Source organism: Tauraco erythrolophus, chromosome 3 (assembly GCF_009769465.1).
Source record: "Tauraco erythrolophus isolate bTauEry1 chromosome 3, bTauEry1.pri, whole genome shotgun sequence".
Taxonomy (NCBI): domain Eukaryota; kingdom Metazoa; phylum Chordata; class Aves; order Musophagiformes; family Musophagidae; genus Tauraco; species Tauraco erythrolophus.
The window spans coordinates 13,469,566-13,485,068 of NC_141467.1; positions in this window are offsets into that span (position 1 = coordinate 13,469,566).

The window sequence follows — 15,503 nt, forward strand, 5'->3', positions numbered from 1 at the left end:
CCAATTTATAAGGTTTCTACAATTAAGAATTCTAAAGCTGAATTCCATTATTTTTATATAGTTTGAAATGATCTTTTCCTAAATTAGTTTCGGAGAGTGAAGAGAGGGGAAAAAAAGGACTATAAAAACTTAGTTGCAAGGAACCTCCTCCCCTTCCCCCCCCCAAAAAAACCCAACCCCACCCCCCCAAAAAAAAACCTATGTAGTTAATTACATGATTTAAAGGTAGATCCTTTGAAAAATTCCCATCAGGATCAAAAAACCAAGTTTTTCGGGGGATTTTAAATATTTCCTTGAACATAGAAAACAAAGTATTTAACGGGGACACTCCGAAAGGCAAGAAGTATGCAACTCAAAACTTAATAAAGAAATAAATCTGAGAATAATGATTCTGGGCACTTTGGAAATTAAACAGTAATGCATTTTCATCTGCAAGAAAAATAAAACAAGAAATTACTCACAATCTGATTTGTGAAGGTCAAAACTGTTTAAATAACTACATAAACATTGAAACTTAGTCCAGGATTGGAAACAGTAGTAATTTTCTTAAAGAGACCATTTCAAATTATGATACAATCTTGCTTTTGGACAAAGACTTACCTTGCAAACTAACTCTAGACCAACAGCAAGCACAAATACTTTATCCTCTTGTTTTATTATCTGTCTTACAAGAATGAAAAGCTTCACTTTTCAGGAATGCTTCTTTTTAAGTGGTTAGAACTTCAACATTAGCTTTGGGAAGGTAGCTGATTTTATCCAATAAATGTTATATATATCCGGAAAAATGCTGATCATTCTGTAAAAGCTTGTCTTGTTGAGAAATATCATTAAGGCAAAGGTGATATAAAGGGATAAAACTTGAAACTTACAGAAATAGGTATATTTGGTAACCTACCTGAATGCTGTTTGGTCTTTTATACATTCACCTTTGATTAGAACTCAGCATCAACAATTTAGGCTTAAAATCAAAATCTGAAAAGAAGGAGAGAAGGTTAAAATGAGCAATGACTATAACCTTTTGAGTTTCATTTATTTCTGACACATTTAAGAGAGGAACTCCTACTCTGTAGAAGTTAGGTCTGCTACGTATATAGTCAACATGTTAATTGCACTTTTTGCTGTGTACTCAGCGAAAACTTACCAATTCCACTGCGAAAATATCACAAAGAACCAGCTCCAAACAAGGAGCGGGCCAGGTGAAAAATTCTCAGCAATATTCCTAGAAGAAACATTAAAGCTTACAACATTTAGGTTTAAATGAATCCATCCTTTAAAGTACAACTTCATTAATCAAAGGTATTCTTCTATCTCTGTAATGTATGATTACAAAAAAAAAAAGGGAGAATGTATCTTGTTTGTGTGGTACTGCATTACTTTGTTAGAATACACATAATTAAAGTTTCTGATACTGATGGGATAGCTCATCAAACACGGCGTATGCTCTCCATTCTTATTGCACCTATTTGATTGCACCTAATGATTCTGTTACTTTACACTCCAGATTCCCTTTCCTCAGCTCTTTACAACATCTGGTCAGGGTAACCAAGGCATGTACAGCTAGGTGGACAATTAAGTGTAGTCAATAGATGCACAGAGAATTCACTATAAGTTATCTGATTGTATCAGTATCAGTCTATATATTTTTCAATACAAATTTTAAGATACCATTTATTTTTAAAAACTATTTATTTTCCAGATACACCACAAATAGACTGACATTCTCAAGGGTTTTGAGGGTCTTTGGTGTCCAGAGCTCAACAATGAAACTTTTTCAACACACTTTTATGTACTAAATTAAAAGGCCAAATTGTACATCCCTGATTCAAATATGGCTTTGGTTTCTGGGTCCCACCCCTACATTTCAGAGCATTAAGTTTTGAAGTTAAGTTCAGATCTTTCTTTTATAGGTTATGTGCAGTGGCAGTAAGGAAAGTGGTGATTTAGCTTTCGGTAAAAGAATCACAAGCATTTATGCATTTTAAAAAGATAATTGTTTTTTATACTTGGGTTTTGTTGGACCTTATGGTTTGCTTCCAGGTTGAAGCACCTCATTTCACAATTGGCTACCTTAATTTTTTTAAGAAGTAATTGTATTGCTTAATTTATTATAGTTGGCCAACATTTTACAGTGGACCAACTCACTTTCTACTGTCTTTTCTAAGTTACTTGTTCAGAGACTGTTATTGAGTCAGGCTAAAAGCGACCAAAGAATTCAGATTTTTCAGTTTTCATTAATTCAACAAGAATTGCCTTTCTCTGCTTACAGATTTTTTTTCCAGCTTATTTGGCTTACTTGTGAGTTCTGTTATGGGATTTGGAAGGTATCTGTATTGCTTTAAATTCATTTAGTAAACCCCAAGAGGGTTTCAGAGGCAAAGCTTCTTAGCAAAGGATTGCAGACTTACTGATGAGAAAAGGTTCTGATAAAACTCTCACGCCTGCAGTTCAATGCAGTTCAGTTGCTCAGAGAAGTTAAACTTGTTTGACTTAAATTTGACTTAATATTTATCAATTAATTTAAGTGGTAGTACATACTGTGCAGTGAAAACCGTATATAGACACATAGGAAGGTATAAAGTACCTTCTGGATTGCCAAAACAAAATAAGCTAAACAAAGCAATTAAAGGAGAGAGATAGAGATATATATACATGCTTAAAAGTGATAATTTGTTGTGCTGTTTAATCAATAGTTTAGAAACTAATATCCACAGTCATTGCTATGGGAAACAGCTTTTTAGCAGAAAACCTGTGCACTCAAAACGATCTAAAAGATGAGACATATTTTTTACAATAAACTGAACAAGACGTTATTAAAATACACGGCATCGATATAAAAACCAGCAATCTGTCTGTTGGGGTAACAAAATACTGTTGTTATAAAACCGCAGAATTCACCAACAGTATGAAATATAACATTTCTCTTCAGTAAAACATATGAAATTTTGCAATTGTTTAATTAAAGAGAAAAATAAGTCTTTTTTTTTTTTCTATATTTTAGTTGCTATAGTGGCATGTCAAATTTTTCTACAGTACCAATTAGGTGGATGCAAATAATCATCAAATATCCTTACTATATAAATAAAGTGAGATTTGAGTAAGTTGCTCAAGATTTTATAGAATATGGAATGAACATCCAAAAAGATATATCATGTTCCATTCCTCTCTGCACTTTCATAGATTCATAGATTCATAGATTTCTAGGTTGGAAAAGACCTTAGAGATCATCGAGTCCAACCATCCCTAATCCCCATTAAACCATATCCTCAAGTAGCTCATCCACCCTATTCTTAAACACATCCAGGGATGGGGACTCAACCACCTCCCTGGGCAGCTTATTCCAGTGGCTGACAACCCTTTCAGAGAAGAAATACTTCCTAACATCCAACCTGAATCTCCCCTGACTAAGCTTATGCCCATTTCCTCTTGTTCTATCTCCCATCACTAATGTAAAGAGCCCTTCCCCCACCTCCCCACCATCTTTTCTCAAGTATTTATAGGCCGTAATCAGGTCTCCCCTCAGCCTCCTCTTCTCCAGGCTAAACAGCCCCAACTCCCTCAGCCGCTCCTCATAAGTTTTATTTTCCAGCCCCTTGACCAGTTTAGTTGCCCTTCTTTGGACTCGCTCCAGGAGCTCAATATCTCTCTTAAAGCGAGGGGCCCAAAACTGGACACAATATTCCAGGTGCGGCCTCACCAGTGCCGAGTACAGGGGCAGGATCACTTCCCTGCTCCTGCTGGTCACACTATTCTTGATACATGCCAGTATCCCATTGGCCTTTTTGGCCACCTGGGCACACTGCTGGCTCATATCAAGCCGGTAGTCAACCAACACCCCCAGGTCCTTTTCCGCCAGGCAGCTCTCCAGCCACTCCTCCCCGAGCCTATAGCGATGCTTGGGGTTTTTATACCCCAAGTGAAGGACTCTGCACTTGGCCTTATTAAAGCTCATGCCATTGGCCTCAGCCCAACGATCCAGTCTGTTCAAATCCCTCTGAAGGGCCTCCCTACCTTCGAGCAGATCAACACAGCCTCCCAGCTTGGTGTCGTCCGCAAATTTACTGAGGGTACATTCAATACCCTCATCCAGGTCATTGATAAAGATGTTAAACAGAACTGGACCCAGCACTGAGCCCTGGGGAACCCCACTGGTGACCGGCCTCCAGCCGGATTTAGCCCCATTTACCACCACTCTTTGGGCCCGGCCATCCAGCCAGTTTTTAACCCAAAGGAGGGTGTGCCTATCCAGGCCAGCAGTTACCAGTTTCTCCACCAGAACACTATGAGAAACTGTATCAAAGGCTTTACTGAGGTCCAGGAAAACTACATCCACAGCCCTTCCCTCGTCAACCAGGCGGGTCACCCTGTCATAGAAGGTGATCAGGTTTGATTGGCAAGACCTGCCTTTCATAAACCCATGTTGACTGGGCCTGATCACCCGGTTAACCTGTATGTGCTCATTAATAGCACTCAAGATAACCTGTTCCATGACTTTGCCCGTCACCGAGGTCAGACTGACAGGCCTGTAGTTCCCCGGATCCTCCTTCCGCCCTTTTTTGTAAATGGGGGTAACATCCGCCAGCCTCCAGTCCAGCGGAACTTCCCCAGTGAGCCAAGACTGCCCAAAGATAATGGACAGGGGTTTGGCAATGACATCCGCCAGCTCTCTCAGGACTCTCGGGTGGATACCATCAGGCCCCATAGACTTGTGGGCATCCAGCCGAAGGAGCAGATCCTTGACCCGTTCCTCTTGGATCACAGGAGCTTCCATCTGCTCTCCCTCCCTGCACTCAGACACCGAAGGCCAGCTCACCTGGGAACTGCTGACCTTATTATTAAAGACTGAGGCAAAGAAGGCATTAAGGACCTCAGCCTTGTCCTCATCCCTAGTGACTAACGTACCCCCTGAGTCCAGTAGGGGCTGGAGGTGATCTTTAGCCCTCCTTTTGTTATTAATATATTTATAGAAAGACTTTTTGTTGTCCCTTACGGAGCAGGCTAGTCTAAGTTCCAATTGGGCTTTTGCCTCCCTGATTATTTCCCTACATGCCCTAACTTCCTCCCTGTATTGATTCCTGGATGCCTGCCCATTCTTCCAAGACTTGTAGACATCCCTTTTTCTTTTGAGATGTTCCCAAATCTCCTTTGTTATCCAAGCTGGTTTTCTACCCCGGCGGCTCGACTTCCGGCACACAGGGACAGCTCGCTCCTGTGCCTCCAGAATTTCCTTTTTGAATAGTAACCATCCCTCCTGCGCCCCCTTACCCTTGAGAGCTGTCTCCCATTGGACTTTGTTAACCAGACTTCTAAACAGCTCAAAGTCAGCTCGCCCAAAGTCCAGCTTGGCCGTTTTAGTGTTCCCCCTCCTAACTTCCCCTAGAATTGAGAATTCTATTATCTCGTGGTCACTAAGCCCCAGGCGTCCTCCAACCTTCACATCTCCCACAAGACCTTCTCTGTTCACAAACAGCAGGTCTAGGGGAGCTCCTTCTCTAGTCGGTTCACTAACCAGTTGTGAGAGGAAGTTGTCCTCCACACTCTGCAGGAACCGCCTAGACTGTTTCCTGACTGCCATGTTATACTTCCAACAGACATCAGGCAGGTTAAAGTCACCCATAAGGACAAGGGCTAGTGAGCGCGAGACTTCCCCCAGTTGTTTAAAGAATAGCTCATCAGTCTCACTGTCCTGATAGGGTGGCCTGTAGCAGATACCCACTACAATATCCGCCTTCATAGGCCCCTCTTTGATTTTCACCCACAGACATTCCACTAGGTCATCCCCAACATTTAACTCTAAACAGTTTAGATCTTCCCTTACATACAGGGCAACCCCACCACCCCTTCTACCTCTCCTATCCCTCCTGAAGAGTTTGTAGCCATCCATGGTAGCACTCCAGTTATACGAGTCATCCCACCATGTTTCAGTGATGGCAACTATGTCGTAGTTTCCCCGGATAGCAAGAGCTTCCAGTTCCTCTTGTTTATTGCCCATACTGCGTGCGTTCGTATAGAAGCACGTAAGTTGGGCTTTCGACCCCACGGCACCCCTAGGGGGGGAAGTTTTATTACCTGAGCTGTTATTTTTGGGATTCTCTTTAACCTCTGGGCAACTTGTGTGTTGCTCTTGACTACACATATCACCCCCTAGTATCACTGAGGCAGCAGGCCGAAGGCACCTGCCTACACTCCCTTCATCAGACAATGGAGGGCCGTCCTCGGCTGTTAATCCTCTAAGTCTGATAATACCCCCCACCCAATACTTAAGAACGTCTTTCTCCAAGTGCTGTCTTCCACGTTTCGGTCCTTGTGCATATTACTGAAAATCTCTTTGTATCTCAATCTGCCTAATCTCTTATAGATAACTTATGACAGAGAAGTGAATTAAACTTCATTTTCCAGACCAAGGCCAGCAAGCTAGAAAAACATTTCTCTCATAGTTGCAGTTAAAAGAATGATAGATCTTAAAAATTGTCTTGCCCCAAACCCAAACTGCAATGATAATGGAAGTGACACTAAAAAATAAGAAAATATTTCTTATGCTTTGTTTGAAAACTGAAACAATCAGTAAAAAATATTCATCAAAAGGATAGATCAAAAAAAGAAAAAGAAAAATCCCACAAAAAGAGCAAAAATTTCAGGGTGAGGTGATGTTCAAAATTCTTAAATTTCTGGCAATGGTCTACTTTTTACCCTGAGGTTTCCATACCTCCAGATATGCCCCATTACTGCGAAGGCCAACACTTTAATCATAGAAACAGACACCTTGTCTTGAAGACTAGAGCTCAGATATATCAGATTTGAGGCTCAGTTTGCCTTCTGCCTGACACAGATCACAGATACTGTCAACCTAGAAATGCAGCTGTGCATCCGCAATGAAACGAGTATCTTTTCTTTTGAACCTCAGGCTCTGAAAGTCCATGCAACATGCACTTTATACAGTATTTCAAACTTAAAACATTTTGTGCACCTCCATTCTTTACCTCAGATACAGCCAAAAGCCCCGGAATTTTGCAAAATGACAAAGTATGTGACAGAAAAATCACAAAAAGATCAAAACTTGGAGAAAGATGTGCACTTTTTAATTAAATAAAATTATTTTTTAAACATAACTTGATAAAATATGTATAGTGGGTCTATTCTTAACCCCAGCAAGGGATATTTTGATAAGAGGATGTAACTGAATTTCCTTAAAATTACTGAGGGACTTAGGGACCTGCTTAAATTATCTCTCTTGTTTAATTTGCCATTTGGACATGAAGAGCTGAATATGAGTCTTCATAGAATTGGGGAACTTACTGATGGAAGAAAAAGCCCTTAAGTGATGGCGTCCCTATGGAAAACTATTCTGCAGCCTAATGTGTCTTCTTGTCAGAACGTTTTTCATGATATTTAGTATAGGCTTTTCTGTTCCTAATTCTATCATATTATTAATATATATATTAATGTACAACATTAAAACCACTTCTAGCCTTCTTGACATTTACATAATTATATTCTTATGGACGCCCTTTTGAGTCAAATCTAAGGTGTCCCTATTTCACTGCTAAAAAGTTTCCTTCATGCAGTCTCTTCAGTATTTTTATCTTCCTTTCACATTCCCATTAATAATAAACTATTTCCCAGCACAGTCCTTTCATCCCATTCAATTTATTTTAATTTTTGTTAGGACGTGCTGCTTCCCTCACAAGTGATGGAAATTTTAAACCATCCCTCCATTTCATAAGGCAAAGATGTAGTTTTGCAGAGGAAACTGCCCAGAAACAGTCCCTTGCATTGGTTGCCCATGCTAACAGATGAGGTGCAGCAGTCCCCCTTGCAACATAACCTTCTCCTTCACCAGCTGCTACTGGAAGCTGACAGCAGCAAATATTAGTAGGCAGGCAATCTACATGACGAGAAGCACACCTCCTGCACACTTTGCAGCTTTCATTCCCTGATTTTACAAACTTGTCTTCTCTTACTTTTTCATCACTCCCAAAACAAATCAAAACACCAAAACCCACTCAACCAGTCAAATAGCAACCAAAACAGCAGAAGAGTTCTGCATATAGAAATGCTTTTTTGAGATATACTCCATCTTCTGGGAATTTAGTTGCTTACTAAAGGCTGCTTACTTCTGTTACTTGCTTAAGATGCCTCAATTTCCTTGCGTGCACTGCGCCAAAGAAATGCAGTAAAGTTTTCTAATCAAACTGTGATGTTATTTAGACATGGAGTGTAGCAAAGTACCTCAAAATCCTAATAATGAAAATATAAAGTGAATATAGCATCATGCAAATTAAATTCAACCCTGAAGTCCTTACTTACAAAAGAGATAAGAATCTATGCTTTTCTTTTGAAGGGCATATCAAAAGGTGAGATACAAAGACTTTATACAAAGAAGGTGGCTTATAAGTGTCAATGAGAAATTCTAGTTGCGTATGTCATTTATATCTACCAAACATATTCTTCTTGGTTTTCCAAGTTATTTCTAATGACTTTGACTTCTTTATTCCCTATTTTATTCCTTTAGATGAACTTGTTAAAATAATGGCTCTTTAAAGCAGAATTAAGAGAATTAACAAGACAGTCTTTAGATAGCCTCACTCTGAAAGCTTGATCCTAATAATAAATTTAGGAAATTTCTTTATTCTTTGAAGTAAATTATACCAATCAGGCTTCTCAATGACCAACACTGAGTCCTGCCAGTTGGTTTGGTATTGCTCTGAAGTAAAGCCTGTACAAAGTAACCATCATTGCTCCTGTCCTGACAAATGAGCTAAACATGGTCTACTTTTAGCTTTGAAGCACATTTAAAGAGTGTAAAATGAGTCAGCAGGAAAAAAAAAAAAGTGGCATGTTAGGAAATCAAAGGTAAAAGAGGAAATTGACAAGTGACAAAAAAATATAAGGACATACGTAATCATCAGGCATATGAAATATATCTCATGGATGTAAATATGCTATTACTGCATGCTGGAAACAATTACAGGATCTGTACTTGATGCATTCTTAAACTATTATGAGAAATTAGAGTGGAGAGAGTGAGTTAAAATACCTAAACAAGAAACAACTAGTTACCGAAATGTGAGTTGAAATGGTTAGATGGTCTGTTAATATAAATATTTGAAAGAGAGAAGAGTAGAAATAGCACATACAGGAATTTTAAGTTCCTCAGATAGTGGCTAGAGAGCCTTTCAAAAATTGCACACTAATACTTCTGGGCCGCTGCTATTGTTCATAGCCCATAGCACTAAATTCCTATCAAAACAAACAAATTAACTAGCACAAGAATAAAATAAATGAACAACTGTTGTGAGCTGAGTATCAGGACTGGATGATAATAGGCTACATCCAGGGATGGGAGTAACTGCTTGTCAAGCAGCTGAACCATTAGTACTACAAATATTTGGTATAATTTTACTCCAAACTCTGCTCTTCTGTTTGTTTCTTTTAAAACTTAAGGTTTAAAGGTTAAAGTTTAGGATTCATTTGGGGAAAAAAAAAATAAAAAAGACAATGTCAGGAGTGTATGAAATATAAATCACAGCATAAAAATCTACTACAAAACTTTAAATTTAATATTTGATTTGGTTTTATATTAAGGGTATAGTTTTAGGTAATTTACATATGATTATTAGATCGTTCAATAATCAATTGTTTTGTTAAAGTCAGGAGATAGTAGGTTTCATATACTTACGCACAAACATAATTTAACAAGTATCTACTAATTCATTGATTACTACCAGTAACAAATATTGCTCCATAATTAAATACAACTCAAGTGCAAAAAATGCTTAGGACATCAATTAATTAATTATTTATTATATGTAAGCTATTAATAAATTATAGTCAATGAATGAATCTCTTACTATGTCAGATAGGAAAAAGGAGCTATAGAATGGATACAAAGCAGTACCTTTTTACTAAATATATAACAATAAATCAGTTATGGAACACATTCCCTCTGTGTCCCACTCCTGGATGGAAAGGAAGCTCAGACATTGATGGTTATATGATGCTGCCAGCTGGGTGCTGAATTGCTCACTGGAGCCACGGCACTTCATTTGATACTCTTGGTCCTTGTGTACTCCTGCACTACAAATGCTTTACTCAGGATAGAGCAGGTGGAAGCACAGCAGCTACAGGAGCAAGCTCGTGGAGAGCCCAGAGAGTAAGCTGGCTGATCTCATTTTGAGCAGCTGTAGCTATGAATGCTCTGAACAGTGACTGCAGCAGGAGGGCCAGCTCTGTGTGATCAAAGGGCTTTGGCAGGTGAGATCTCTGAACGAATTCCAAAATGCCGATGAAATGGCACATCAGGACTAAAAAGGGACTATAAGGAATTTAATAGCTTTGGGGGGACACTGCAACTTTAATTAGGCCCAAAAATAGATATGAGGAGAAAAGCAAACTAAGCTTTTATGAATATTAAGATAAGTACAACTGTTTTTGGTTTATTTTCCTTCCTTTGTAGAAACCATTCTTTATTAAAAAAAAGGTATTTACATGGATTCCACAGAAGTGGGGGGCCAAAATGAAGAACATTACATGAGAGGAAGAGAAGTTGTATGTACAAAGAGAGAAAAGCAAAAAAAATTATCCATAAATATTTAACCAGATTTTTAAACCTTTTCAATGAATACATTTGCATTACTACAAAGAAACTGAGCATTATCTATCTGTACTTGTGTGAATAAAAGGACTATTTCTGAAAAGTCACTGTTGTTTAAATTTCCCTCTACATAATTAAATAATATAGCAAAAATGAAAGCCAGAATAGGAATCCTTGAATATATGTGTTTTATGAGATGCAGAAATGGAATAGTTACTGTAATGCTAGCTTTGAACAAAGACAACCTGGATTTGATTTCCTAATTGGCTTCGGGTGTCCTATTTAATCTTAAGCAAATCAAAGCTAGATTTTTAAAGGTATTAAACTACTGATTTGAGTATCTTAAAAACACTTTCACTAGTCTCTATGGAAAAAGAGATTCAGGTCATCTGATTTTAGGCCTTTAATTTAAGGATATGAGGTTCCTAATCTATGAGTTTATGTAGTCACTGGAAAGATGTAGGCTCCTAATAGAGGAGCTTTTTTGACTAAGCAAGGCATCTACACTAAATCCCACAAAAGGGGCATCTGGCAGATATCACACAGGGTTAGATATTTTCTCTACTCATGTGTTTCTTTCCTCATTTTTGTAATGGCTTCCCCATTAGATGAGGATATCTTTCCCGTATTTAACTTGCAGTAGTTTCTTGAACTTCAATCATACATTGTTTATACAGCTCTTTAAAAAGATGCAAAACAGATGATCATGAGGTAAAAGGACCAATCAGTGAGACTAAGGTTACTGCAGAAAGGCTAAACTAATTATTGCAATCGGTATTGGTATTCTTAGTGGTGGTAAGTGGCTCTCACACCAAACCTGGATAGAGATCCGCTGTCAGAGAAAAGGCTCAGAGATTTCAAAACAAGTAAAACTCATGCAAAACACAAAACAAAACTCAATAAAATGAACAACAGCCAATCAATACAATCAGACAGTTCTGCAGTGATTTCATATCTGTGTTCGGTTGTCGTGGTTTTTGGACTGAGGGTCGAGATAAGAACCGAGAAGGAGCACTCACCAACCATGGTCCCAGGCAAAACATGACTCAGGCTTTCTTCTTAAAACAAAAACAATTTATTAACAGTTACTTAACAAGAGACACAAGGGAACGAAACCGGTTACTTGAGAGGAGAAAGAGAAAAACAAGGCCAGATCTTAAAACAACACATCCCCACCCCTATTTCCTTTCGTTCCTGGCTCTACCTCCCGCCCGGCGGCGCAGGGGGACAGGGAATGGGGGAGTGCCTATGGTCCGTTCATCCATGTTGATAACTGCCGCTCCTTTCTTAAAGGAGGAGGAGCCTTTACACCATTTTTCCCTTGCTTCGGTGGATCCCTTACTCACGAGGAAAAAAGTCCCCAAACTTTTCCAGCGTAAGTCCTGCCCACAGGATTGTAGTCCTTCCCCATGGATTGCACCAGTTTGGGCTTTACCAGTCTCGGCCTCTTAGGGAGCTGCTGCCACTCGCGTCAGCGTGGGGCGTCCCACGGATTCCAGATGCCTCCACAACCTCGCCGTGCATTCCATGCCCATTATTAACAGTACCTCGTCGCGCATCCCCTGCTCCACAACCCCTCCTGGGCTCAGGCATCTCTTTCCCGACGTGGGTTTCTCCACGGGCCACGAGTGGGTCTCTGCTCCGCCGAGTACACCCTGGCTGCAGGGGGGCCGCCTGCCATCTTCACACCGATTGCAAGGGAAACCTCAGCTCCAGTACACCTCCTCCTGCTCCATCTTGACTGACCTGGTCGTTGTGGTTGTTTTCTCTTAGATATTAATCCTCTCTGGAGGAGCTCGGCCCGGCAGGCACCCCAGGAGGGAGGTGCTTCCTGAGCCCCCCATGTGGCTCCCCCGGCGCCATCTTGAGCACATGGCGCCGGCCAGGCCCGAGCAGCCGCCCAGCCGGGAGCCAGGAGCGAGGGCAGCACCCTCCTCCCCTCTCCTCACTCCTGAGCAAAAGACCTTTTCCCGTCCCTTTGTCTCAACTTAAATAGGGCAATTCGCAGAGGCGCCAATTTGGCTCACCCCCCCGAGGGGGATGGGACTCAGATCTGGTGGCACAGGGAGCAAATCTCCTCTCCTGCCACCAGAACACCCCCCCCCCCAACATCAAACTATCACATTGGTCATGACAGCTGGTCAAATATTAATTCCCATGTGTAAAGCAAACTCGATGTCAGAGGAATAAAGATGGCAAACACCACACTGGTATTTAAGTATAGTTTCAGAGGTGAACCTAACAAGTGCAGGTATGAAAACTTAATTTCCACATCAGCCTATCTGATAGGAGTTACAGCAGCTAGTACAGACATCCTAGCTAACAGAGTTCTACCATGCTAGGGGGAGGTAACATAGGAATGTGACACTTCACAATGTATTTCTTACAGTGTTCCAACAAGCATTTTCATCTGGGTTATGGAGTTGATATAACATGCTTGGTCATCTGAAAAATTTTGGTGAGATACCTCAAAAAGACAAATAAAGCAGTTGTAAGGTATGAAAGAAAGTCAACTTCTAAATGGATGCTGATTTAAAATATAGAAAGCAAAAGACTGGAATAAATGGAGAAGCTGTGGATGCCCCATCCCTGGAAGTGTTCAAGGCCAGGCTGGATGAGGCTTTGAGCAACCTGATGTAGTGGAAGGTGTCCCTGCCCATGGCAGGTGGGTTGGAACTAGATGATCTTTAAGGTCCCTTCCAACCCAAACTATTCTATGATTCTATGATAATTTTCACAGTGAGAAGAGATTATTAACTGTGTTGAAATCCTTCCATGTATTTCTTGTGAAACCTACAAAGACTATCAGAAAGGAATTAGGTGAAGACACAAAACAGACGAAAAATGAATATTGAGAATAATAGCAAACATGAAACGAGCTATTATTAGCTGAGGAATCTGCTGATAAACTACTGATTGCCAGACACATGTAGTTCTTGCATTAACTGTTTCTTCCGCAGTCTTCCTCAGCATTTCCCATTGCCATTCATGAAGATGAGATATTGAGATGCACTTTGGCTTGGAGCAGAGTCACTGTGTATGGAAAACAACACCACAAATCTAATGTCTAAAGCTTTGGATTCATACTTGGTTAATTAAAGAGTGAGAAGAGCTTTTGCTTCTGCATGTAACATTAATAAATTCCTCAGATGTATGTTCCCTTGATGTGAGCTTCAGAAAGTATATTAAAAGAATGAAGTGAGCTGGTTCATCCAACTACTAAAAAGGATTTCTTCATTCATGTATGTTGTGAAGTATCACTGTTAACAGACAGTATCATGTGACACGCGCACTGAATTTTTGATGTCTGAAACCTATAGAAGTGCAAAGACATTTACGTCTCAAACAAACAATAATGACAATTCATTTAAAAACCAGTCTGATCCTATTAATTTTAAAATTTTATATCAAGTCATAAATCTATGTATTTTGATCTATAAGGAAAAATTTAAAACATCTCATTAAAACAAAAACATTTCTCGAGATTGCATCTGTACTCAGATTCCAGCAATAGCCATGTATTTGTTGAATAGAGATAGCAGTGAAGAACAGGTTATAATCAGTTTGTGAGTTTATAGCCACAGCTATAAAGTTATTAGTATCACATACTAAGCAGCTGAGCTGACCATCCTACACTAACAGTGCAGTGTCATCACTCTGCTGCAAATGCAGCGAGATCTGTAACAGTTCTAATAAGTACCTCATATACATGAACAGCATTTTGCTGGTAGATTGCATCAGAAATATTCATGTTGCTGATCCAAATATATTCTATACACTAACCTTTGTTCCAGGAAGTTCAAAAAGTACCACTTGTCCTTCAGCTTCTGAACTCAATCAATACCTATAGTGACAAAATAAAAAGTTTGCCCAGTACAACTTTACCCATACATCTTCCAGCAGAATAGAAATCATACCTTTTGACACCTTGACTTGACTGAAATCACTAGCGTAGATATTTCCTGCTGTTGGCACCAGAAAGGAAATAAATTTCCTAGGGTAAGCAGATTTATAGAGATATAAATTAGTCATACTATAACTGTATCTGTTCAATCACTTTAATAACTATAAAATGTTTCAATAACTTCAATAAAACCAAAATCAACAGCAAGAGATTCTTTAGCTAGTTCCAGGCCCACTAAGAAGTATTCAAGTGATTTCAAAAAATTCTTTGTGACATATCAAGTAAATGTCTGTGCACTGCTTTCAATAATCTCTTGAATCTATCTGGCATAAGTGGGAGACTCTCCAAACAAATTCTAAATACACATATTAAGATTGAATTGTTCCCCCTGGTCTTCATACACTCTGACAAAGAAATAAATACCCTCATTCTTTATCATTGAAGCTTTTAGGAGTTGTGGGCCCTGAACTGATTCCCCAGTGCCTCCAGTTTATGACATCATTCTCCACTAGTTTATTGGATACACCTTTTAAATCCAATTTAATTTGATTTTTCCCTCTAGATTAAGGCAGATATAGATTTGTCTACCACCTTTTCCATAGATGTCTCAAATGACCAAAGGTTAAGGAAAATATTGAATCTCTGAACCTTTTTATTTATTTAGGAGGTGCAAGGTATTTAATCTTCCTCAGTCTGAAACTGAAAAACACCTCAGCAGTATAAAAATTACTGCATCTTAACTGGAGGAAATAATCACAACTTTGAAATGAAAATAATAGCCTTCAATGAATATTTTCATAAAAGACATAACGTCCTTATTTATTTCAGATAAATTGAATACTTACAGAACATGAAATTAAAAAAAAAATAAAACAAAAAACAAAACCAAAGCAAACTTTGAAGAGACAGTACTTTAGCATAACCTAAGTTGCACATTTGTAGCCATGTTAAAGATATAATGAAACCTCAGTAATTAAAAAGTATTCTAAACAGTGCCTAACAGGTCCC